At 38.1% G+C, this 24426-nt stretch overlaps 1 protein-coding gene across 3 annotated transcripts in view; it reads right to left on the bottom strand.

Annotated features, from left to right (window-relative positions):
• The window catches only part of LOC139182686 (uncharacterized), a 472105-nt gene that overhangs the window by 106036 nt on the left and 341643 nt on the right, over positions 1 to 24426 (bottom strand). The gene's annotated exons all lie outside the window — the stretch shown is intronic.

The raw sequence follows: 24426 nt of genomic DNA, 5'->3' as shown, positions 1-24426 counted from the left end.
TTATTCAAGAACATTAAAAGACATATGCTAGAGTTCCTAAACCCTTAGTAAGCCTTCAAGTGGAACAGAAAATGCTTTTAAATATATTTAGTGAGAAGTTCTCATACAATAATTGTGTTTACCTCCAAGGGGATTCAAGTTTTCTAATCCCAAAATCAAGCCCAACAGAGTCAAATATTTGGATATGGAAAGTTATCTAAAAAATTTGACAAAACTATTTAAGCCCTGGAAAACAGGCACCGTGTACTATGCAATACAATTTCTTGATGATCCTTCAATACTCCATATAGCTATGACTTGTAATACAATGTCATTCCATGCTTTCATGGTCTTCATATAAAGTCATAAATTTGTATTTGTTAAAATTTAGATTAAAATAAAAATAGTGGTTCAAGCTATTTCAAGATTCAGAAATGCTAAATACTTAATTTATCCTAAGTCTTTGGAATACCTAGTCTATGCTAAAGTTTGGCATTAATATTATAAAGCCTTTAGACATTGAAGAAAGTGAAAGTATCGCTAAATGAAAGACAAAATACCTGACTAAAGATGCAGTATATGATTTTAGAACTGGACTTTTAAATTAACTGGCATCATACATTTTTCCAATGATTCAACTTGGATAACAATTATAACGTTTCTTGAGATATATTAAGTTAATATGTGGGGCATAATTGGAACTAGACAGTTAGACTGTAGTATTAAAAAGGAATCAAGTAGTTTGAGTCTGCACAGAATGACCATTTAGAAATTTTTAAACCACACTTATGATTAATACTGGTAGATAGGCTTTAAAATATTTTGTGCTACTGAATAAATGTAAGGGATTTTTATAAATGGAAGTCTGAACTATATGATCATGAATGTGTCAAGGGGAATAAATACAGACTAACACAATGGAAGATTTCTTCACAATGGTGACCTAAACTGGGTCTTACAGTTTGAACAAGGAAAATTTATTTAAACCATGAAGAGAAATAAAATATGAATTCCAAATATTAAAAAAAAAAAAACAGAAATTTGGTTAATTTATATTACAAAGGCAAATGCCTAGAAACTTGCAGGCTAAAAATTTAAGGCAACTTTTATGTTAACCCATCTACCCCTTTGTAAGTCTCCAGCTTCTGAAAGGGAGAAGGCAATGGCACCCACGCCAGTACTCTTGCCTGGAAAATCCCATGGATAGAGGAGCCTGGTAGGCTGCCGTCCATGGGTCGCTAAGAGTCAGACACGACTGAGCAACTTCACTTTCACTTTTCACTTTCCTGCATTGGAGAAGGAAATGGCAACCCACTCCACTGTTCTTGACTGGAGAATCCCAGGGATGGGGGAGCCTGGTGGGCTGCTGTCTATGGGGTCACACAGAGTCGGACACAACTGAGGCGACTTAGCAGCAGCAGCAGCAGCTTCTGAAAGAATGCAGATATCTCAGCAGATGACAAAAGCACATGTAATATGATGGCAATCCATTCTCCTCAAGGGAAGTTTTTCCCAGAAGTAGAAACACAAGTTTTTCTCAACAAGATATTTCAGGTGCTGTAATAGGGCAATTCAAAGAGAAACAAGAGTCTCAAGAAATTATCAAGGTATTTTCTTTGGCTCCAAAAGCACTGCAAATGGTGACTGCAGCCATGAAATTAAAAGAAGCTTGCTCCAGGGAAGAAAAGTTATGACCAACCTAGACAGCATATTAAAAAGCAGAGACATTACTGTGCCAACAAAGGTCCGTCTAGTCAAAGCTATGGTTTTTCCAGTAGTCATGTATGGATATGAGAGTTGGACCATAAAGAAAACTGAGTGCTGAAGAATTGACTCTTTTGAACTGTAGTATTGGAGGAGACTCATGCTAGTCCCTTGGACTGCAAGGAGATCAAACCAGTCAATCCTAAAGAAAATCAGTCCTGAATATTCATTGGAAGGACAGATGCTGAAGTTGAAGCTCCAATACTTTGGCCACCTGATGCGAAGAACGGACTCCCTGGAAAAGATCCTGATGCTGGGAAAGATAGAAGGTAGGAGGAAAAGGAGATGACAGAGGACAAGATGGTTAAATGGCATCACCGAATCAATGGATATGAGTTTGAGCAAGTTCCAGGAGATAGTGAAGGACAGGGAATCCTGGCATGCTGCAGTCCATGGGGTCGTAAAGAGTTGGACACGACTGAGTGACTGAACAGCAACAACAAAATTTAGGTAACAAGATGGCCTCATCTGGAAATTACAGAACTTTTGCTTTAATTGAAAAGATGTTATTACCAGTCAGAACAGTCTTGGTGGTACAGTTTGGAACTCTGAGCTGTGTAACAGAGTTTATTTTATGTCTACTCAAGTGGCTAGCAAAACCATGATTGTCAAAAGCAAGGTATTATCTGAAATATTTATATCCAGTGTAATGAAAATGGTACTGGGTAAAAATAGTTCAGTAAATGAAAATTCTAGAAGGCATCCAGTAGTCCTTGCCACACTGGTTGGCATTAAAATCCTTCTCAGTTAGTAATCACTTTATTACTTTTCTGAATTACTTTATCCAAATGTTCAAGAAATACTGCTATGGTAATATATCTCTTGAGGTACATTTACTACTGCTTTCATATTTTCTATACTTTCATTCTTTTTAGTTTGCTATATTTTATGGCCTAAAACTTCATCATTTTTGCACATATATCCTATTTTGTCCAGTTTTTATAAGTCTTCAAAAAAATGCTCTTCTGAAGGACTGCTCATATCACAGATAAAAATTAAGGTTCTATTTTTCTTCAAGACCTAGAATTTCATGTACACATTAAGATAAAACAAAAATTTCTACCTGCCTAACATTATGACCCAGACACAAGATTAGAAAGAGAAAGCAATAGCTATTGTTATCTTCTTTAGTTTAAAATAATCACTGATATTTTATTTTGGTATGCAAGTAAAAACTTGCATTGTTAGCAAGAAGAAAGAAAAAAAAATACCTCTGTTGGGGCAAGTTGAGATTCCCACCTGTGTTTTAAAGTGCATCTATTGTAATCATGCAAACTTATATTTTACAGTAATTTATAGAGAAGGCAATGGCAACCCACTCCAGTACTCTTGCCTGGAAAATCCCATGGACGGAGGAGCCTGGTAGGCTGCAGTCCATGGGGTCACAAGGAGTCGGATACGACTGAGTGACTTCACTTTCATTTTCATGCATTGGAGAAGGAAATGGCAACCCATTCCAGTGTTCTTGCCTGGAGAATTCCAGGGACAGGGGAGCCTGTTGGGCTGCTGTCTCTGGGGTCGCATAGAGTTGGACACGACTGAAGCAACATAGCAGCAGCAGCAGCAACATACAGACACTAATATTGTTTCTTATCTAAGTGATGACTGTCTAAATGCCTAAAGCAGAATTTGTTATTGAATTACACAGACCTTCCATTAAGCGCCATTGAGATTGATGCCTTTTGATTTCAACTATAATTTTAAGATCAAATGTAAGATACTTGAAGCTAATGCTATTAAACCACTCTCAGACTTTTTATTACTGGTTAGGAACATAAATTCAGCCTTGAACTCTCCTTTTAAGTCACATGACATTTATCTGATAGGGGCCACAATGTCCTCTCTGTAGGAATCTAAAGACCTGTATCTGCTAGTTATGATCAGATAGCAAAGTTCAAGGCGATGGAGGTCAAAAGTGAAATTAAACCATGAATACTGCTCACAGTAGGGAAAGGGGAAAATGGTTAAAGAAACAAAGGTGGACTCACAGGAACAAAATGTCAAAAGTGAATCTACAGAAAATGTGCAGAGGTGTACGTGCCCAGAAATAGGTATGAACAAAGGGGACAGCCCCTAAATATACTCTAGGAAACCAATGTTGGAGTCAAAGAGACCTTTATTTAACTCTAGGGTTTTCCTTTACTCTACGCTTTCAGACCTAGATTCCAGGATGACAAAGAAAAGCCATTATATCTTCTAAGTGAGAGCGCTTCCGCTATTGGAAGATAGAAGTACCAACTCTTCAGTAGTCTTATTAGTTCTAATCACATATCGTGTTATTTGCCCAAAATTCAAATAGTACAAGTTGACCCTTCATTTAACCCTTCACAAGTCCAGGCATTTATCTTTGTCATGTGAATTTTTTGCCTCTTCATTTTAATAAAACAAGCCCCCCAAAAAATCAATACTGTAGATCATGACAGAGCAGTACATAATACACTGCTGCCGCTGCTGCTAAGTCGCTTCAGTCGTGTCCGACTCTGTGTGACCCCATAGACGGCAGCCCACCAGGATCCCTCATCCCTGGGATTCTCCAGGCAAGAACACTGGAGTGAGTTCCCATTTCCTTCTCCAATGCATGACAGTGAAAAGTGAAAGTGAAGTCGCTCAGTTGTATCCGACTCTTCGCGACCCCGTGGCCTGCAGCCCACCAGACTCCTCCGTCCATGGGATTTTCCAGGCAAGAGTACAGGAGTGGGGTGCCATCACCTTCTCCGTCATAATACACTGGTCCTGTCTTAATTTATAACTTTTTTAAATTACTTTATTTTATGTAATATTACTTTACTTCTTTGGCTATAGGATTGTATTTAGGTCTGAATCAATAGAGCACATTACTGTCTTAACTAGGTATATAGTTATTTCTCTGTATAGTTTTGTATATTGAGGTAATTGGCAAATTCTTTGAGGACATATTCAATATATCCTACTACCAGGTATGATATTTTTCTGTGCCCAGCATAGAGTTTTGAATAGATGACCCAATGGTCACTGAAAAATTTAAAGCTAAATTAAAACACACACATACATCATTACCTTAATGTATCACTCTATCCAATAAATATAGAAAGCAAGTAGATCAGAAGTATATTTTATCTTTCTCAACCCACATGTTCACTCTTCTCCATGATCCCCTGATATTTTAATAAACTAGCAGTAAAATCAAACAATTTAGTAATATGCATTTTACTACCAGCACACAAGGAGCATTTCTGTCCTCAGAATTTACATGTATTTTTAACTGCATCTTCCCATTATGTTACTGATTATTTAAAATAAATATGACCATTGTGATTCAACTACTGATTTATATTTTTTAAAAAACTGAAATAAACAAGATATTTTATCTTTTCAAGGTCATCCAAATGACTGCAATGAGTTGAAAAAAGCAAGAATGTCACTCAGCTTGAAATAAAAATTATGGCTCTGAATTCAGAACAAAGGTTAGAACATTAAAGTTTCCTTTACTTCTCATGTCTGACTTAACTCTATGCTGGAAAATTAAATGTAAGATAAAAAAAATTATTTTCTCTCCAAAAATATTCTAGTTAAAAATAATTTTACTTGAATTTCTTGTGATTCTAGTATGCAGATGGCTACATAGGAGACACCACAGATGTTGGCAGCACCAAGCCTTATATTTGAACTGCACTAGCCTTATGACCTGTGACAGGGTCCTTTACTCCCTGACAAAATGCTATTGTCATTCTTGACTGTAAATGTTTAACTAAGATTGAGAACTTCTATCTTTGCCTTAAAATTTTATTCTCTTTGTTCAGCCTGGGTGATCTCATTGACTTCCATTGTTTTAACTTCTATTTGTAAGTTGGTAACAAAAATCTTGCTTGAGATTTTCAGCTTTTGTAGCATAGACAATTCCAGTCAACCTGCTCAACAGCCCCGTCTTACCTTTTTCTCCTCCTGTATCTTCCCTCAGTAGGTACAGAACTGATTGCCCTGTGATCTACTGTCTAATACACCCATTTTTTCTCCTCTGCTTCAGGTACAAGAGCAGCTGTTCATGAGATTTTAGCCTTTCCATTCTCTTGCTTAAATACTTTAGTGAATCCCAACAACTTACAAAAGTTAGTATTATGAGATTTAAATCCTATCTTTTAGGACCTCTATGTACTAAACCTTGTTTACCTCTCCAATTTCCCCTCTCACCATTTCTCCCCTCACTTTTTTTGCTCACACTGAGTTATTTACAGTTCTCCACAAATATCAGGATATTTCCAATTACTCTTTCTTCATGTTTCTCTATTCATTTATACCTTCCTCATCCCTCCAACTTGGAGAAGGCAATGGCATCCCACTCTAGTACTAGAAAATCCCATGGATGGAGGAGCCTGGTGGGCTGCAGTCCATGGGGTCACTAGAGTCGGACACGACCGAGCGACTTCACTTTCACTTCTCACTTTCATGCATTAGAGAAGGAAATGGCAACCCACTCCAGTGTTCTTGCCTGGAGAATCCCAGGGACGGGGAAGCCTGGTGGGCTGCCGTCTATGGGGTCACAGAGAGTCGGATATGACTGAAGCAACTTAGCAGCAGCAACAACTCTCCAACTAAATAACGTCATCTCTTCAGACACAGATCATGTGTCATCTCCTACCGAAAACAAAACTCTTCTCTAATTCCCTTTCCTCACTTGCTCTGATTAATATGCAATAAAAACCCAGTAACAATTCTATGGCAGCATACCACATTTATTTTTGAAATTATCTCTGCCTATATCTATGTTTCCTTATTTCTACATGGTTCTTATCATTTGGTTCCTAAGCATGTAAGAGGTATTCAGTGAGGATCTGAAGGATGAATGAATAAATATATAATATCTGAGCTAGGCTTTAAGAAGATAAGCAAGATAGTGACTTGTGCAAGTGGCAGAAAGGTTGTTCCAGGCACTGCCACACCCTAAGCCCACAAGTGAGGAGGAAACCAGAGCACATACAAGTCAATGTAAAGTCAGTCAAAGGGAAAATGGTTCAGACAGCATGAACCATTCAGTAGCAATGGCTACTGCCACCTGGCTGTGTCCTCTCAGGGTACTTTAAAGTGTCCAGAGACCCTTCTCCAATCCAAGTAGCCTTCTATACCTCAGCACTTAATATGGATAATGAGAAGATTTGTTAAGAATTGCTGACTTCATACTTTACAATAAATATTATATAAAATCAACCAAAGTATCATTTCACAATCATATACCAGGAAGAATAGAGCCCTGTCTATGTCCAATTCCCACTTGATCAGGAGAAAAGTCTTGTTCATGGATTATTACCATGAATAATCTTCCTCTTGTCAGGGAACGTCTCTGGTCTGGATTTCAGCACTCTCTCATTGTCTTCATACCACACCATTCTGTGCTGACTGCTTTCATCCTTGCACTGCAGAATTTTTTCAGTCTTTGCTTTAAGGTCACCTTAAGTATTCTTTTTTTTTTTTTAATCAAAGTGATGGTTAAGCTAGTTTTGTTCCTCTCTGTTATGCTCTACAAACTGTCTGGCCTGCATCACTTGTTACTGTAGACTGATTTCTTTCTATTTGGGGGGACCTGAATTTCTCTGTCTCTAATCTTAGGACATTGTGTTCTCTAGCCATCTGTTCCAGGGTTCTGCCTACACAGCAGAGATGGGGGAAATGTTTTATATCCTTCTTCTGTTGGGAAGAGTAGCTTCCAGATTGAGTGTGAACTAACAGCAGAACCCCTACTGCATGGGAATGTGGAGGCCATGACATTTCAGGTACAAAACAGTGATACCCACTCCTAAGTGCCTCAACTCTGTTCATCTCCAATAGACAACCTCATACTCAATGTCATGAAACTGAACAGGAAACATTTATGGTAGCAAAACAGAATTTATGAAGCTATTAAATTTGCAAAGTCAGATGAAGTCAAAATTCATGCAGAGTTTTAAATGAAGAGCTGCATAAAGACTGGATAATCAAATAAAGGTAATTCCATGAAAATTGTAACATCAAGACTTACTCTTACAATAGTGAGATATATCTTATTTTTACTTTCACATCGAGACTCTTAGTGGGTGCAAATGTTGTCAGTATGTAAATCAGCTTGGTCAAAAACATATCATATGCTTCAAAATTCTAAACACACTTTTCCTAAACATTAGCTGGAATTTTCCATTAAAAGGCATGACTTTTTTTTTTTATAACCAACTACAAAAACTTTACTTTTCCAGGTTGTTTTAATACTAAAAATAAATAGCTCCTGGTCACCCATGCATTTATACAAGAGTAGTATCCACAGCAGTTATTGCTGAAGGACAGCTATACCTTCTGAAAGCATAAAAATAGGCTTGAATTCACCCTTGGAAACTTGAAAACTCATAGTGACATGTGCTATGTTTGATAACAGTGTTACTTGGCAGAACAAATTAGTGAAGTCCAATCAACATCAAAAAGGACACTGGGACATATCAGACAGAAAGTTATTTTGACACATTGGAAATGTAGTATGTATATTAAAAAAAAGACTCAGTTGAGCTTAATTTAATTTTATACAAATTTGATCTTCTGTAGATAAATGTGACATCTCTAATTTTCATGAGGTATCCTCAGCATTTAATTATCAGTTATTCATTGAAATGTTTTGGCTATCATGACACTTGATTGTTTTTCTTTTTGTTATTACTGGGTTCTCTGTGTAGTGTGGTAAACATATCTCTATTTCAGAGATGAAGGAAAATATCCAGTAGGGTCTTAATACTATGAAACATTAAATAAAGTATATGTAAATTACATTTCTCTGATATTATAAAATATTCACCTATTTTGTTCACATTGGTTATTTTGTCATTAGTATGCCTTGCCTTTAAACAATGTTAATAGATACTTTCTCACAAGTGTTCAAATGACTATGTAGAAATGACTAGCTCATAATAGTTTCTTTTTATACATATAAAGTTGTTACTTCAGTATTTCAGTGTTCTAGGTAGAAAAACCTCAAGACAGTTTGCATACATATAGAAGAATGACTTCCATGGATATTTTCCTTTGAAAAATATCCACATATTGAAATATAATACCAATTTCAAATTTTTGCCTTGAAATGTTAAAGGCTCAGTATTAGAGAAGTTGCTCTCATTTATGATTTGGAAAACATAAAATGCTACCAAATGTACCATGATGCCAATATGAATGAATTTTTCTGACAGTGCTGAAGATAATGTGGCATGCCACCCACATCTTCTCTTTAGGAATGAAGCCTCCATCCCCCACATGCAAGGACTTCTGACTGTTGAATCAAGGAGATTCACCTCCTTGCCACCCTTGAAAGACTACAACTTCAGACTTCCAATGGGATCTGATGAGGCCTGTGCTGAAAATACAGCCCTTTTCAAATAACCCCTCTGGCCACCCCCACTACTCTGACATTCTCACAGGAATTAAGGGTATTTCCTAGTGTATCTACTGCATGTAAATGTCTACCTTAGAATCTATTTCCTGGGGAAAATGATCTATGAAAACTAGCACCGGGAAACAGACACTAAAATGAGGTTTATGAACCATACCATCCACTGTCCAGATACCATCCATCACTGGTGTTAGATGAAACGAAGAGTCTCTGGCCTGTGATCTTCTCCACTGGTAAACTGGATACGTTGGGAAAGGGGAAGCTCTGGTGAGTACACTAACTTAGACACTCCCAGAGTTTCAGGGAATTGGCAGTCATAATTACAACAGAGGCAGATGGTTCTTGCTGGATGCTACTGATGTATTAGAGAAAAAATATAAAAAGAAGAGTAGAGGATGATTAATTACCAATTCAAGGAAAAGTGTGACAGCTAGATAATCTCCCTGGTAAAATAGAAAAGTATCTTGTCTCCCTCATCCTGGAAGCAGTAAAGGCTAGGGATCAGACCCAGAACTTAAGAGTAGTAAAGCTCTCAGGAAGACTCAGTTCTCACCTCCAGCAAGTCTATTATGCCAAGGTCAGATTCATTGTTGGGAAGGAGTGGGAATCTAAGATTAAGTTTGGAAAATCTGAATTTCCAGACCAATAGCCCCATGCAAGCCACAGCCCTCTGGTCCTTCACAAGTGACTCTCTTTGCTTAAGTTAAAGGTTGGTGCTCCTTCTACTCACCAGAACATCAGGTTAGAATTTATTTATATGAGGGCATTATACATGATGCAAACAATAAATTCCAAGCAAGGACATTGGAGACAGATGTTGACACTGTATTAGGATGGCTCTTAGAATCACAGAAGAAGCAATGACCCATACTCAGTGAAATAAAAATGACAAAAATATCATGGAAAATTGTGGAAGAGTTCAAAAGGCTCAGAGATTAGACATGCTAGAGTAGGTATACTATGCAAAGTCAGAACAAATGTCCACCAGATAACTATATTTCACAGAGAAGACACAGAGGAGCCTCTGTTTAGCAAAGTGCTAAAAAATGTGTTTGTGAGAAGGGTACCAACCAGCATTATTAGGAAGCTCGGTGGTGGCTGTCATCTGTAGGATAAGGAGATCAGTAGGAGATGCTGTTACAGAAACGACTCCCCTGACAGCAGGGGATGGTATCATCTCCCAACCAGGAAGGCCATATGGTGTCACTTAACCATCAGAGACAAAGTTGGAGCCATGATCCTAATGAGCAGCAAGGCTGAACAAGCAGTCAGCATGGCCTGACTCATAAAACCTTAGAGATGGTTAATGGAACACAGTGTCCTTGGGGAAAGACAGTGTTTTGCTCCATCATCACAAAGAAATGAAAGATGGATGGTCAGGAGACTCAGAGTGGCTAGCCTTATAAAGCTCACCATCTCTAGCAGAGGATCCAGGCCTGAGCCAGTTTGCAGATCCAGAACCCCTTGATTAAAGGGCAGCTCAGGTCTAATGTAGGGTGGCTCAGTCAGTGAAGAATATGCCTACAATGTAAGAGACTGCCTGCAGCACAGGAGACCTGGGTTCGATCCCTGGGTCAGGAAGATCCCTTGGAGAAGGGAACAACAACCCACTCCAGTATTTTTGCCTGGGAAATCTCATGGACAGAGGAGCCTGGAGGGCTACAGTTCATGGGGTCATAAAAGTCTCTGTCTTACTATATAAAGGGTATGTAGTAAAATTTCCTCCGGCATTTTACCAAAGGAACCTTTGGCCATCTACGAAAGTAACTTCACTTTGAGGAAAAAGAGAATAGGTGGATTTGATTTATGACTCTTAGACAAAGTGCTTGAGCCGACAATTACGGTTACATCCAGGTAACTGAAGTGTCAACATATCCATTCCCTGTCTCCACCTCTGTTATCTGAGAGAATGTGGAAGCCAGGCAGTAACTGTCCTGGCCTGGATCTGGCTTCAGTCTAGGTCTACCAATGTATTTTATGGTAATTTCCTTGATCCCTGAATGTATAATTGAAATGGATTCCCACACTGGTTCCATGGTTTGTGAGGTAGGAGCTATTAAAGAAGGGACAGCCAGATAGGAGCCTCTGAAACTCAACCCCCTCCCAGCCAAGATATTAAGAAGCTAGATTGTATCTCAGGAAGAATTATCTAAATATTTAAAAGGTGACTCGATGGACGTGAGTCTGAGTGAACTCCGGGAGTTGGTGATAGACAGGAAGGCCTGGCGTGCTGCGATCATGGGGTCGCAAACAGTCAGACACGAATGAGTGACTGAATTGAACTGAACTGAAAGAGCTTTTGGTCCCTTCATATCATCATTTATTCTCCACACTGGCTCTCACACCAAACAGATCCTGAAGGATGAGAGTGGACTACTGCAAATTCAGTCAGGTAATAGTCCCAGTTGCAGCTTCTGAAACTGATGTTCTATTTTTGCTAAATCAATAGACCCGAGGTAAACTACCATTAATATGAAGAATGCACTCTTTCCTCGTACCTATTAAAAAGCAGTTCACATTGACATGGGATTGACTACAGTATATATTTTCAAGTTTCCCCCAGGGTTAGGTTTACTCTCCTGCACTTTGTTATATTGTCTGAAGTTCTCTACTACGTTAAATCAACCTCAGAATATTACGTGAGTCCCTACATCAATGACAACATGTTTGTCAAACAAGGTTACTTGTTCATCAATTTGGTTAATTAAATGAACTGAAAGCAAGTTAATCAAACCAAAATACACTTTGTACTAAATATGTTGGAGGCCTCCATGAAGTACATACACTGTACAAGGTTTTTAATCAGTGAACTTTTTCTATGTCCTGTGGTCTGGGGCATTCTTGGACATGTCCTTTGTAAAACATGGATTATCACCTCTCCCACTGCTAAGGAAACAAAACCTGGCTGGACTCCAGGATTTGCTCCAAATACAGTAAAGGATGTCCTATGTCCTGGATTACATAGAAGGCTGCCAGCACCAAGGGGACCAAGAAGAGAACAGACCTCCACAGCAGGCCCAGCTTTCAGTACAGGCCTGTCTGCCTCTTGTGCTACAGGATCCAGGAGACCCTATGGCTTCAGAGGTATATATGATAAGAAAAGATGCCATGTAGAGAATTATCCAGCAGTAAAATTACAACACAGACTGCTAGAGTCCTTGATAAAGGCCATGCCATCTGTGGCAAAGAGTTAAATAGCATTTGAAATGTAACCTGTATTGGCCTTCTGGGCCTTGATGGAGATAAGGCAAATGACCATGCAGCCAGAGGACCTCATAATGGGTTGCATTCTGTCCTATTGTAAGGGGGCACCCAACCATAATCCCTTGTAAGATCAGATGGAACCTGTGGGATAGGGCAGAAGCAGGTACAGAAGGCACAAGGGTCTGTTCATAAATAGTTGAAACAGATTTTGGCCTGTCTCTCAGCTCACTATAACTAAATCAGGAGGACCCCTTAAAACTAGATGATGGAGGGGGAAAAAAAAGTCACTCTGGAATCATAGATAACATCAGCTCAGTGTGAATCTGAAAGAAAATCTGCTAATGCAGGTTATCATCATCCAGAGATGGCTATGAAAGTCAGTCATAGGGAAGAGTCTTTGCAATGACCAGAGCTTCAGACAGGATAGACCATCCACTTTGTGTGGGGAAAATGGCCTGGATTAAGAAGATTTATAACCTGATAGAAAGCAGAGACTGACTTGGCTATTGGGTCATGGATGTAAAAAGATAAAGGCTGGAAGACCAGGAGGTCTGGAGAAAATGTTGATATATAGATCCAAATGAACTTGTTTATATTATATGTTAAAGGCTATCCAAGAGTATCTACCATAGAAATGACACCAATAACACAGACACAATGGCTCAGCCACTTGGTATCCACCAGCTTCTGTTACTGGCCATCACAATGCTCTGGATTCATGAATAGTAGCATGGGGTCTCATTCATTAAGGCTGATTTCACTACTACCGGTGTTGAATATCTTGAGTTTCAGCAACAGAGACCAAATCCCAGGTCTCAAAATACAGTAGACATTAGTAACTATTTAATAATTGGCTGTCAGAGGAAAAAAAGTCTTTGTCTCTGTAATATTACTATTTTCTGCATGATGAATTTGAAGTTACCAAGAGGTCACTACTGAACTTAGAGGCATAAAGAGAAGGGCACAGTCACCAGTTGAGACAAAACTAAAAGCAAACACTGCCACAGTGGCAAGCTGATTACACGGGAAACTTTTCATCTTGGAATTGAATCATCCTAACTGAGATCATTAATTATGTATATATTCCATCATTGGCTGCTTCTCATATCCACAAGGCTTAAATGAGCATTAGTATCTATGTGAAGGTCAACAGAATGTTTAAACCCTTGACATGAGATCCCATATATCATCATACTCAATGTTAAAGAACATCTTCCCAGCATAGGAAAAGTTGCAAAGGGAATATGTTCATGGAATAGAGTGATGCATCACATCAGTCCTAAAGGAAATCAACCTCTGAATATTCTTTAGAAGGACGGATGCTGAAGCTCCAATACTTTGGCCACCTGATGCAAAGAGCTGACTCACTGGAAAAGACCCTGATGCTGAGAAAGACTGAGGGCAGGAGGAGAAGTAGATGACAGAGGATGAGATGGTTGGATGGCATCATTGACTCAATGGACATGAGTTTGAGCAAACTCCAGGAGATGATGAAGGACAGGGAACCGTGGTGTGCTGTAGTCCATGAGGTCACAGGGAGTCAGATACAATTCAGCAACTGAACAACAACAAATCGCATACCATAGAGAAGCTGCTGGCTGGTCAGAACAATAAAATGGACTTCTGAAGGTGCAGCTACCTGCTTAGAAATTATCATCCTTCAAGTATGAGGCATCATCCTCTCGGTCTTAGAACACACCATACACCTCATTTACAGTTTTATTTCTTTAATAGGTTGAATGCATGGAATCAAGAAGATGGATGTAGAAGAGATGGCCGTTTTTAAGAGTTCTCATTTTCTTTTTGGGGAAATTGGTGCTTCTAGTGACTGAAAGTCTATGTTCTGCAGTTCTGGATGCCTTATTCTCCCAGAAAGTAAATGTTTCCACAAGGGGACTCAGCAAGAGCCCCACTGAATTGCAGATTCTCATTCTCCACCTGCAGAGATGACTGTCTGCTGAGCTCATAGCTGAACTGCCCCCCAAGAAAGGTTTCTGCCTCACCAAGGTTACACTTTCTTCTTAGTCTGCATCAAACATGCTGACAACCTGACCTCAGTTTGGGCCATCTCAGATCCAGAGTTTCACTTGTGCCTGATTAAGCCTCTGCTGCAACCGTCCAACAGTTCACCTCCTCCCCTGTACAAGCCTGTTCCCCTCTCTCTGTCACAGATATTGGTTGCTTATTCAACCACTTGCTTGAGAATCTCCATTTTAGCACCTACTTCCAGCCAAAACCAAACTCTGATGGTACCATCAATCTCAATCTCATTTTCAAAAACTTGTCCCAAATTCTCTACATTTTTCTGGCCACTTCATACCAAAGTTCAAAGACTTTTTTTTTATTATTCTTTCTTATTCTTACTCTTAAAAAAATACTTGAAGCAGTGCTCATACAATCTGGCACTCAATTTTCAGAGTACATTTATATTTTCTAAAAATGATCATTTCATCAGAAGCAAATATCCCCTCTGACTAAAATTACCCTATTCCCCTACCACCTCATCGCAGAACACAGTCTGACTTCTCAGTAGATCTGAGTGTTACAAAGGGAAAACAACCAAAGCACTACTGTTAAATTTAAAACAAAATCATCTACCTTTTAGCCAAGTTCCACATGTCATCTCTTGGTCTATAATTGTATCACTATAAATAGCAGTTTCCTGATTCCTCTCAAATTGCTCCAAAGATTAATGTACAGGTTTTCTTATAATTTTAACAAAAATAGAGGCGGTGAGGCCTTCTTCCCTTTTCAAATGTGAAAAAGTCTTTTGTGAATTATAAAGACTATTTGACTGTTTAACACATCATTAAATCTTTATGTACTTTTAGAACTTCCTGAAAAAAAAAAATCTGCTCACTTTTCAAATCCATTCAGGATATAAGTACTGCTAAAATAAATAGGGTGTTAAAATAAAACTCTAACTAGGCCATTATATTGGTGAGATAAACAGTACTGCCAGGTAAAATTTCTCTTGTTAAATTGGTCTTTATTTCCTAAACCTCTTACTTTTCTTTCTTAAAGTTGTCCAGCACCATGAAAATTCACAGATTCCAGGTACCGGTTTTGTTTTTTCTTTCATTTTCCCCTCTAGTTTCAAAAGGATTGCTTCTATAGCAAAGAAGCAATATTCCAGCTGGCTCCTAAACCATGTATTTTAAAGTTGTTTGGAAAACTAGAAATGGGTCACAAGACAATTTTTTCACTGTATCCATTACAGTGTCCAGAAAACAAATTAGTTACAGAATCCAAGGTGCTTCTTGACACGTCAATATGTGGTTATGAACAAGATATACTTGAGCAAGGAATCAATTTCACTGCAAATGGTACATTATAGTATCAATATCTCAAATCAGTCTCTATCTCCATAACTCAGCTTTCTTCCCAATTTGTCCTTAATGTCTCTCAATTCTAATGACCAGCAAATTCTAAAGTCAATTACAGAATTCATCTCCCACTTTTTTCTCCAATATTGCATACATTATTCCCACCACAGATGTAACTGCTATGTCATTTTTAAAACACATTAGAGTAACTTGAGTTTAGAGTAAATTAATCAAATTATAATTGGCCTTAACATAAAATCAACATCCAACACATGCAGGGTTGAAAAGAGGAAACAATGTTTACATTTTAAGACCAACAAGTTCACAATTTGTAATATGACATGCACTGAAATATATCATTTAATGTGTATTTAGGGAAATTAATCACTGCAGATGGTGATTGCAGCCATGAAATTAAAAGATGCTTACTCATTGGAAGGAAAGTTATGACCAACCTAGACAGCATATTAAAAAGCAGAGACATTACTTTGCCAACAAAGGTCCATCTAGTCAAGGCTATGGTTTTTCCAGTGGTCATGTATGGATGTGAGAGTTGGAGTATAAAGAAAGCTGAGCACCGAAGAATTGATGCTTTTGAACTGTGGTGTTGGAAAAGACTCTTGAGAGTCCCTTGGACTGCAAAGAGATCCAACCAGTCCATCCTAAAGGAGATCAGTCCTGGGTGTTCATTGGAAGGACTGATGTTGAAGCTGAAACTCCAATACTCTGGCCACCTGATGTGAAGAGCTGACTCATTTGGAAAGACCCTGATGCTGGGAAAGATTGAGGGCAGGAGGAGAAGGCGATTACAGAGGATGAGATGGTTGGATGGCATCACCGACTTGATGGACATGGGTTTGGGTAGGCTCTGGGAGTTGGTGATGGACAGGGAGACCTGGCGTGCTGCAGTTCATGAGGTCACAAAGAGTCGGACACGACTGAGGGACTGAACTGAACTGAACTGAGGGAAATTACATTTAGCAAAACAAATTCTTTATTTCCTTGAATGCCTTTCTGTTTCTCCTCTCTCTTCGTCTCTTTCTGCCTGCCTACCTGTAGGTGTAATATTTCTTTTAGGACCTCAAACATAGCACTGTGTGAGACCTGTAGAAAGCCTTTGATAGGAAATCAATAAGTAATTGAATTCAAAATTGACTGAACTTAAAATAAGCTACAGCAATAAACCTATATCAGCGGAAAGGCAAATCTATTTCCCAAACAAGATCAAAGAAGCACAGCAACTCCATTATGTGACCTCACTGAAAATTAAAACAATTAAGAGGCTCACAGAGTAAGATATAAAAATACATTTTGTAACTTTGGTAGAATTCTTTGGGAACTAGAAGATCTTTGAACAAGATGAGGTATATCTGAAGAAAACTTTATACTTTTTCTCTTATTATAAATTGTAAATAATCTCACACTAGATAAATAGTAAACAATCCTCATATTTAAAAAAAAAAAAAACACAGACTGATACTGCAAGAGTGTAATTCAAAATGTATAGTACTTGATATGAAGCCTGGCTAACTCACAAGATTTGAAGAATATCTATTCACTCAGAAGTCACTTTTCAACAGTCCCTGGAATCCATGGCAGATTGAAGAGAGCTAGTAAAGCGAGAAATGAACAGGCCTGAAGCATTTAAAAATGGAAGTGACAAGTTACACCAAACTGAGCACTATAATAGCTTTCTTATAGTGCATGACAGTGGGAAGTATCTTTTACTCAAGATTCACTATGGTTGACTAGGAATTTCAAACCCTGGTATGGGTTCATGAGATTAAGAAATTCCACTTGACTTTCAGTTCACTAAGTAAACCACTTCTCCTCTGCTTCCTCTGTTCACCACCTTTATAAACTCATGATAATCTCCTCTTCCTCTGCATTTTAACAGACGATATGAGGTTTCAGAATTTAGGGGGGGAAATATCTATCAATAATGACAAAACATTGTCATCATCCTTAAGTGAATTTGGTCTTAAAGACATCATTAAGGTATCTGTAGCTCTCTTTGGAATCTACCACAAGCTCATCATAAGCTGATGCTTTGTTATTGCTGTTTATTTTGCCTGCCTTTCCCTCATTTTATACCTGATGAGGATTCACAATAATGTGAGAGACTTCTAACTGAAGACTTAGTCCTCTGCCTCACAATTTATCTTCTCCATCCACACTGTACCGGGGGAGAAAAAATAAGCACTAGGAAACTACTCATAACTACAAGAACTATTGACTGCTTCATTTATGTATCCACTAGACACCTAATATCTGTTCATTCATGAAGGCTTCTTTCAGACATTGTTCATACACAAATGAATATGGTAGTTTCCTCATGCTGAGTTCTCACAACTGGTAGCCTGGAGATCTCTAAATTATACTCTTCTCAACTCCTGGGAAATAATCACCACCAACCTCTCACTCAGAACCACTCAGTCTGGGAAACATCAGCTTTAATAACAGACCTAGGACTATACTTTACGAGGCCGTTCTGGCTTTTTATGAAAAAACCAGTCTTCTCCTTCCTGACACTTAGCACTGATGTAATTCTATTATTATTTGTACATTTTCTTTATAGGAGTCCCACCTTGTCTGTGAGGGACAGGTTCCAAGACCACCAGTGGACACCTGAAACCATGGATAGTTACCAAACCCTATATATACTATTTCCTACACATACATAACCTATGATTAACTTATAAATTAGGTACAGCATGAGATTATCCAAATTGCCAGCCAGCCGCCTTGGGGGCCATTATTAAGTAAAATACAGATTACTTGAAACATAAGTACTGTGGTACCCTGAACAGTTGATGTGGTAACTAAGAAGGCTGCTAAGTGACTGATGGGAAGAACATGCTTAACAGAGGGGTGACTGACATCCCAGGCAGGATGAAATGAGATGTTGAGAGATTTCATCACACTACTCAGAATGGCACACAATTTCAAGTTTATGAATTATTTATGGAATTTCCCATTTTCAGACCATAGTTGACTATGGATAACTGAAACCATGGAAAGAGAAACTGGAGAAGGGGGAACTACTGAATTGACATGTTTCCTAAGTTTAATATAAGTTCCATGTTGGAAAGGGGCCTTGTGTCTTCTATTCACAGTGAATCCCACAGAGACTCAATACTGTGTATGAGCCACAAAAAGTTAATTCATGAGTTAATTATGACTCCACAGAGTTACTTGAGACCAATTATCATTTCAGAGAGCTTTGATTTACTAAAATCTAAAATCTTGATTCTTAATTCCACATTTAATTTCAGAATATAATGGAACCACCCCCAGTACCTAATGTTTCACTGTTCTTTTATTAAAGTAGGTTCAGGTCTCAGTTCTGGAAGTTTGCCCAACTCTTCACAATAGAACAATGATTAGTACCTTATTCACATGCTAAAGAAATGAACATCATACTTCATAAAATCAAAGATACAAAAAGTTACTCCATCTTTGGGAGCTTCTATTTTGCCTGAAAAGGTAGGGACCAAAAAAAAAAAAAAACAGTTTCAAGGTCTTCACAGTATAGAGCATGAGAAATTTAAACCTATCCTTATATTTTTTCTAGGAAAACACATGTTTTACTTATGAAGAAAAACTGGGAACACATATCTACCTTTATATGAGAGTGTCTCCAAACCCTATCTTAAGGCATTCTCTATCCACTTTACATTTGCCTGTGGCAATGCATCTTACAGGATGATTTTTCTGCAAGAAATCTTCAGGATAATAACCAAATTTACCCCCATACCCTTCCAATTATAAATTATTAAAAGCAAATATACCCTTAGGATATAAATTTCAAAAGCATTAATGAATTAGACTAAATCATTTTTTCTTTTTTATTTCAGGAAAGATACTTCATCTGTGTTTTCTAATTATATTTTTGGTCACCCTTTTTCAGCTTTCTTCAAAAATACTCCTTTTTTCTAAGAGCAACTTAATGTTTATGTTCTCTTAGATTCTGTCTTGGCAATCCTGTTAAATTTCATTTTTATTTACCAAATACCCACTTTCTCTCCTGGCAGAGAATTGTACTTCTCGGCCCCTCATAAGTCAGAACCTGTGACTTGCTTTGATCATGGAAATGTGAGCAGAAGTTTGATGCGTTACAGGCAGAAGAGATAAGGATCCCTCCATGCTTCACCCCATTCTCTTTTCCCTCTGCATAAGGAAAAATTAAGTGCCAAATACAAGCTGTTCAAGAGGGCTGTGTCCCAAAGGTTTTTTTAAAAAGTCAAATCCTACCCACCATAGATATGTAACAAAGCAGAGAAACAAATCTTTGTTACTGGGAATCATTGAGATTTGAGGGCGTTGTTACGATGGCACAACCACATATGCAAGGACTGACAGAGCTTTCCACTCTGTTCCTGCTCTCTAGCTCTGTATCATAGCTTTAGCTGCCACCTATATGTTCATTATTTCCCCCTCAAAATCTTCACCTCCACCAGAACGATCACCTAATCACTAAATGCATTTTCTACATGCCTCCTGGACAGTTACACCTGGGTGCTCTTCAGGCAATTGATAATCATGACCCAAACTAAATTGCCATTTTTCTTTCAAAAATGTCATCTGCTTTCCTTTCCTCTAATATTACTCATCTGTGAGAGTCATCCTCAACTGCTGTCTCCCTCAACTCCACTCCACATCCAATGGATTGCCAAGTTTTGTCAGTTCTGCAACCCAAACAGAATTTATGCCATTGTCTTCATCTCAATGCCAACATTCTGATTTAGAATCTCATCGTTCATTTCCTATGATTTAAAACAACCCAGATTGTCTCCGCTTCCAATCTTGCACAATCTCGGTTTATCCTCTAAATTTTCACCAGCATGGTCTTTCTAAAATTCAAATGTTATTCTATCATTTCACTGCACAGAATCCACCAAAGGAAACCAAGCATTCTTTACAGTGTTCAAACCATTTGCACAGCATTTGAGATTCCTGAGGATCTGACTCCAACCCACCTTTTATTTTTACCTACAGATATATGCCCACATTCATCTTCCCAATTTGCCAAGCCTCTTTCTGAGGCATCATGTTCTTTAAAATTTCCGTTACTTTTCTCATTTTTGTCTATTAGTGTTGCTTTGCTCCTAACACTTGAGTGGCTAACTCTCCTCAGTTCTCTGAGCCAAAGTCACAATTCCAGACATCACCAAAAGCAGGAAGCAGATAGAAATGGGCCTTTGTGGATCCTACTCATGTATATCTTAAAATAAAAATAGACAAAGGGATACAAATAAAACCAAAGGCTAATAGGTCATGAAAACAGATCAAGTTCAGGATCCTTAGTGAAAGTGAAAGTGAAGTCGCTCAGTCGTGTCCAACTCTTTGCGACCCCATGGACCCCAGGCTCCTCTGTCCATGGGATTTTCTAGGCAAGAGTACTGGAGTGGGTTGCCATTTCCTTCTCCAAGGAACAACTTAAAAGTATTTGGAAATCCAACTGGATAAAAATGCAAACTTTTCTACTGGATTTTGCTATTACCTGGGATGGTGGTGCAAAAGCCAGTTTGTAGTAGGTTAAAAAGTAAATAGAAAGTAAGACTTGGAAACACGAAGTACAGACAACTCTCCTAACAAAGTGCAGAGCCTTTAGGACAGAGAGACATGGTTCAAGGTCTAGAAGGGACAATACGGGAAGAGAGACATATCCTCAGTTTAGAATTTCAGAGGAGTTGGAGACACATTAGTTAGACACGTTAGCTGCTAGGGGAAATTAGAATGAAAGGCAATTCTTTTGAAGGGAACAGGGGTTTCTGAAAGTGGAATGTTACGTAAAGATGGACTTGCTTAGAAACAAATATTGCTTTGCCAGGGGAAGAGGAGAAGCACGGGAGAGAAGTTATGTTTAGTCACATCTAGATTACAGTGAGAGCAGCTCAACGATGCAGAAATATCCTACAGATTTGAAAATACTGGTGGGATGACAGATGAAAGGTCACAGGTGACCTTTTGTAAATCACATCCATTGATTTCCTAAGAAGCCAAGACCAAGAAACAATCAGGTTGTTCTCTGAGTGATGAAGCAGAATTGGATTTATCACATTACAACCTACATTCCAAAACAATATTTTTAATATAATTTCACCAAGAATCCTTGACAAAGTCATTTGACTACATAAAATGAATTGTCTGTCCTCAAAACACTGAATGATACATGACATCTTGTTTGAATGATGTGCAGAGCTGGACAATGTATAAACCATGCAAATATATGGAGAAACAAAGAGCCACAATAAATCCTTGACAGATATTAGAATCAGAGATGGGTATTATGAGGCAACATCATTTGTTTACATTTTTATTTTTGCTGAAAAATAGTCATATTTGGGAGTGTAGAATCAGCTTTCCTTATTGGAGTCACTAATTCCTTTGAAATTAATTTCCCTTTGCTAAGCTGACCTAACAAATTGGGATCCCACCCCCAGTATGTATAGATGTGTTGAAGATTAGTTAGATATTGTTTATAAAGAACACAGTCTCCTTAGCAGGAATTATTCTATAGGTATAAATTGTGAACTTATGTACTAACAGCAGAAAAAGAAAATTAAATGCTAGCTATTGCTTTGGGGGAATATTATTTCTAAGAGTTCAGAATTGTTTCTAATTAAAACTATCTTTCCTTAAAGCAAGTTTCTAGAGATTCAGTAGGTTCCTTCTGCCTAAGAAATATTAAAAACTCTGTGTTAGCAGACCACCCCTGACCTTGGATCTTTAGACTGGAGTATGTTACAAGTACTTAGGTTTGATGCTATAATATCTTCGCCATATTTTATTGTATTGAATTTCTCTACACAATTTGGATTTTTTCTTAGAGATGTAATAAAAATTTATGGGCATAGCCCATTGCTGTTACACTTCTGCATATACTGTCATTAAAGATAACACGTGAAAGTGTTTACAACATCGGAAATCCACATCATATATGAATATTCAAAGGATTTCCACCATCAGGTGGCTCACAACATTCTTGTGGTGTTTTCTATCCCCTTTTACTGATTTATGTTAGAAAAACTTACATTTCTACCATTGGGGGGCTGGAATTATAACATGTTTTTTTATGCTCTGATTAACGTTAAGACACTTCCAACATTGCAAAAAGGCATTTCTTCTGAGGTTTTAACTTCTAGTTTTCATAGCCCTTTGCAAGTCTGATTTTTTTTCATTTATTCATGCTGCCTCACTTTAATTTATTCGTGTTACTCAGCCCCAGAAACAGACGAAACAGCTTTGGACTTGTAGGAACCATTTGACCAGTTACTAGTGGACAGAGAGGGGCAGCACACACACTCAGCCCTCTGGCAGCCTGTGCGAAATGCATCAGTAGCCTCCACCCAGGAGGCAGGGTAAGTGCCCACATCAAAAAAAATATACCATTACAATGGATGCTAATAAGTCTCAGAGGAATTCAACTTGAATGAGAAAGTTCCAGTTCATTATCTTTTATCACTTACAGTCACAACAATGTGCTAAGTTATTTTCGCTAATATCTTCAGCTGAGCCATTGCACAATGCCTTTTATCTTTTGTGAAAATTATCTAGTTTTTGCAATAAATAATGTGGATAGAGACCAGACAGCTATTTTAAGATGAGCATTTTAATGGTTAGGTCAACTAAGTAGAGCATGTTAAAGATCAGAGAGACTTTTTTAGACACTGACTCACAAAAAATAATGGAGAGTCTAAAATGGTAAAAAGAAAAAAAAAAAAAAGTAATCACCTGGTATAAGAAAAGAAGTAGTAAAGTCAAAAAATCATCTCAGATGCAGGATATACTTGACAATGGTATAGAAAAAATGTAAACCTATAGTTAGCTTTTATGTATTTCTACCCAATTAAAACACAACCATGACATGTATTCACCTTCCCTGGAAGGCTAATAATGTGGCATCTAAAGCAATATTCCCCACCCATGTCCCCCTGGGATTGACCACAGTGCGAGGGCTGTGTGGAGGAAGGCCAGAAACATTGCTTACAAGAGGTACTTAGGAATTTAGAGATTGAAGGTGAATGCCTAGGTAATTCTTTTAAAATAGACCCCAAAAATGTTACATTCCTGACTCAAGTCAATTCAAAACAACCATTTAAATAACATACATAAATTATCACACCACTGCATTTTGTATAGTTAAACACAATTCTTGGTGATATTTTCCATTTATGTGGCTCCAGTATGTTTGTTTTCTCAGACTCACTACCCAATTTAAAGAAGTAGCCCCCCTCTAGATGGAGAGGTTACTTCAACCCTTACTTTCTTTTTTCTTAATATTTCTTATCTGAAATGCTATCATCTGTGTACTTGCCAGTTTGGCTACTTTCTGTTCCTCTCCCCTTCTCAATAAAGTCAGCTATAGGATATAGACATCGGTTTTACTCACCCCTGCAGTCCAGCTCCAAGAACAAGGTTGGCCACCACAGAAGATGCTCATGTCATTCATATAATTACCCCATTTCAGTTAGAATTTTTAAAATGTATGCCTTTCAATTGAATTGAAAATACACCCCCCCATACACACAAAAAAAGTTTGCCATTTTACAATGAAATGAAAGAGAAAAAGTAAACAAATTTATTACCCCAGTAAAACATTCCTTCTACATTTAATCTTAAATGTCTTTGAGCTGACCCATCTCTGGGGAACACAGCTTCTGCTTTTGCTGTGTATTTGTGGATGTGGGTTAGAGTTGGGCACGATTTATGAAGCTAACTTCTCCAATACTTAATATCATCATAAAATGTTAGACCAAAATCATTGCGATCAGC

The sequence above is a fragment of the Bos indicus genome, chromosome 4 (genome assembly GCF_029378745.1).
Source record: "Bos indicus isolate NIAB-ARS_2022 breed Sahiwal x Tharparkar chromosome 4, NIAB-ARS_B.indTharparkar_mat_pri_1.0, whole genome shotgun sequence".
NCBI lineage: Eukaryota > Metazoa > Chordata > Mammalia > Artiodactyla > Bovidae > Bos > Bos indicus.
Note: the sequence above shows the minus strand (reverse complement) of the source record. Positions and strands in the feature narration are given on the sequence as shown.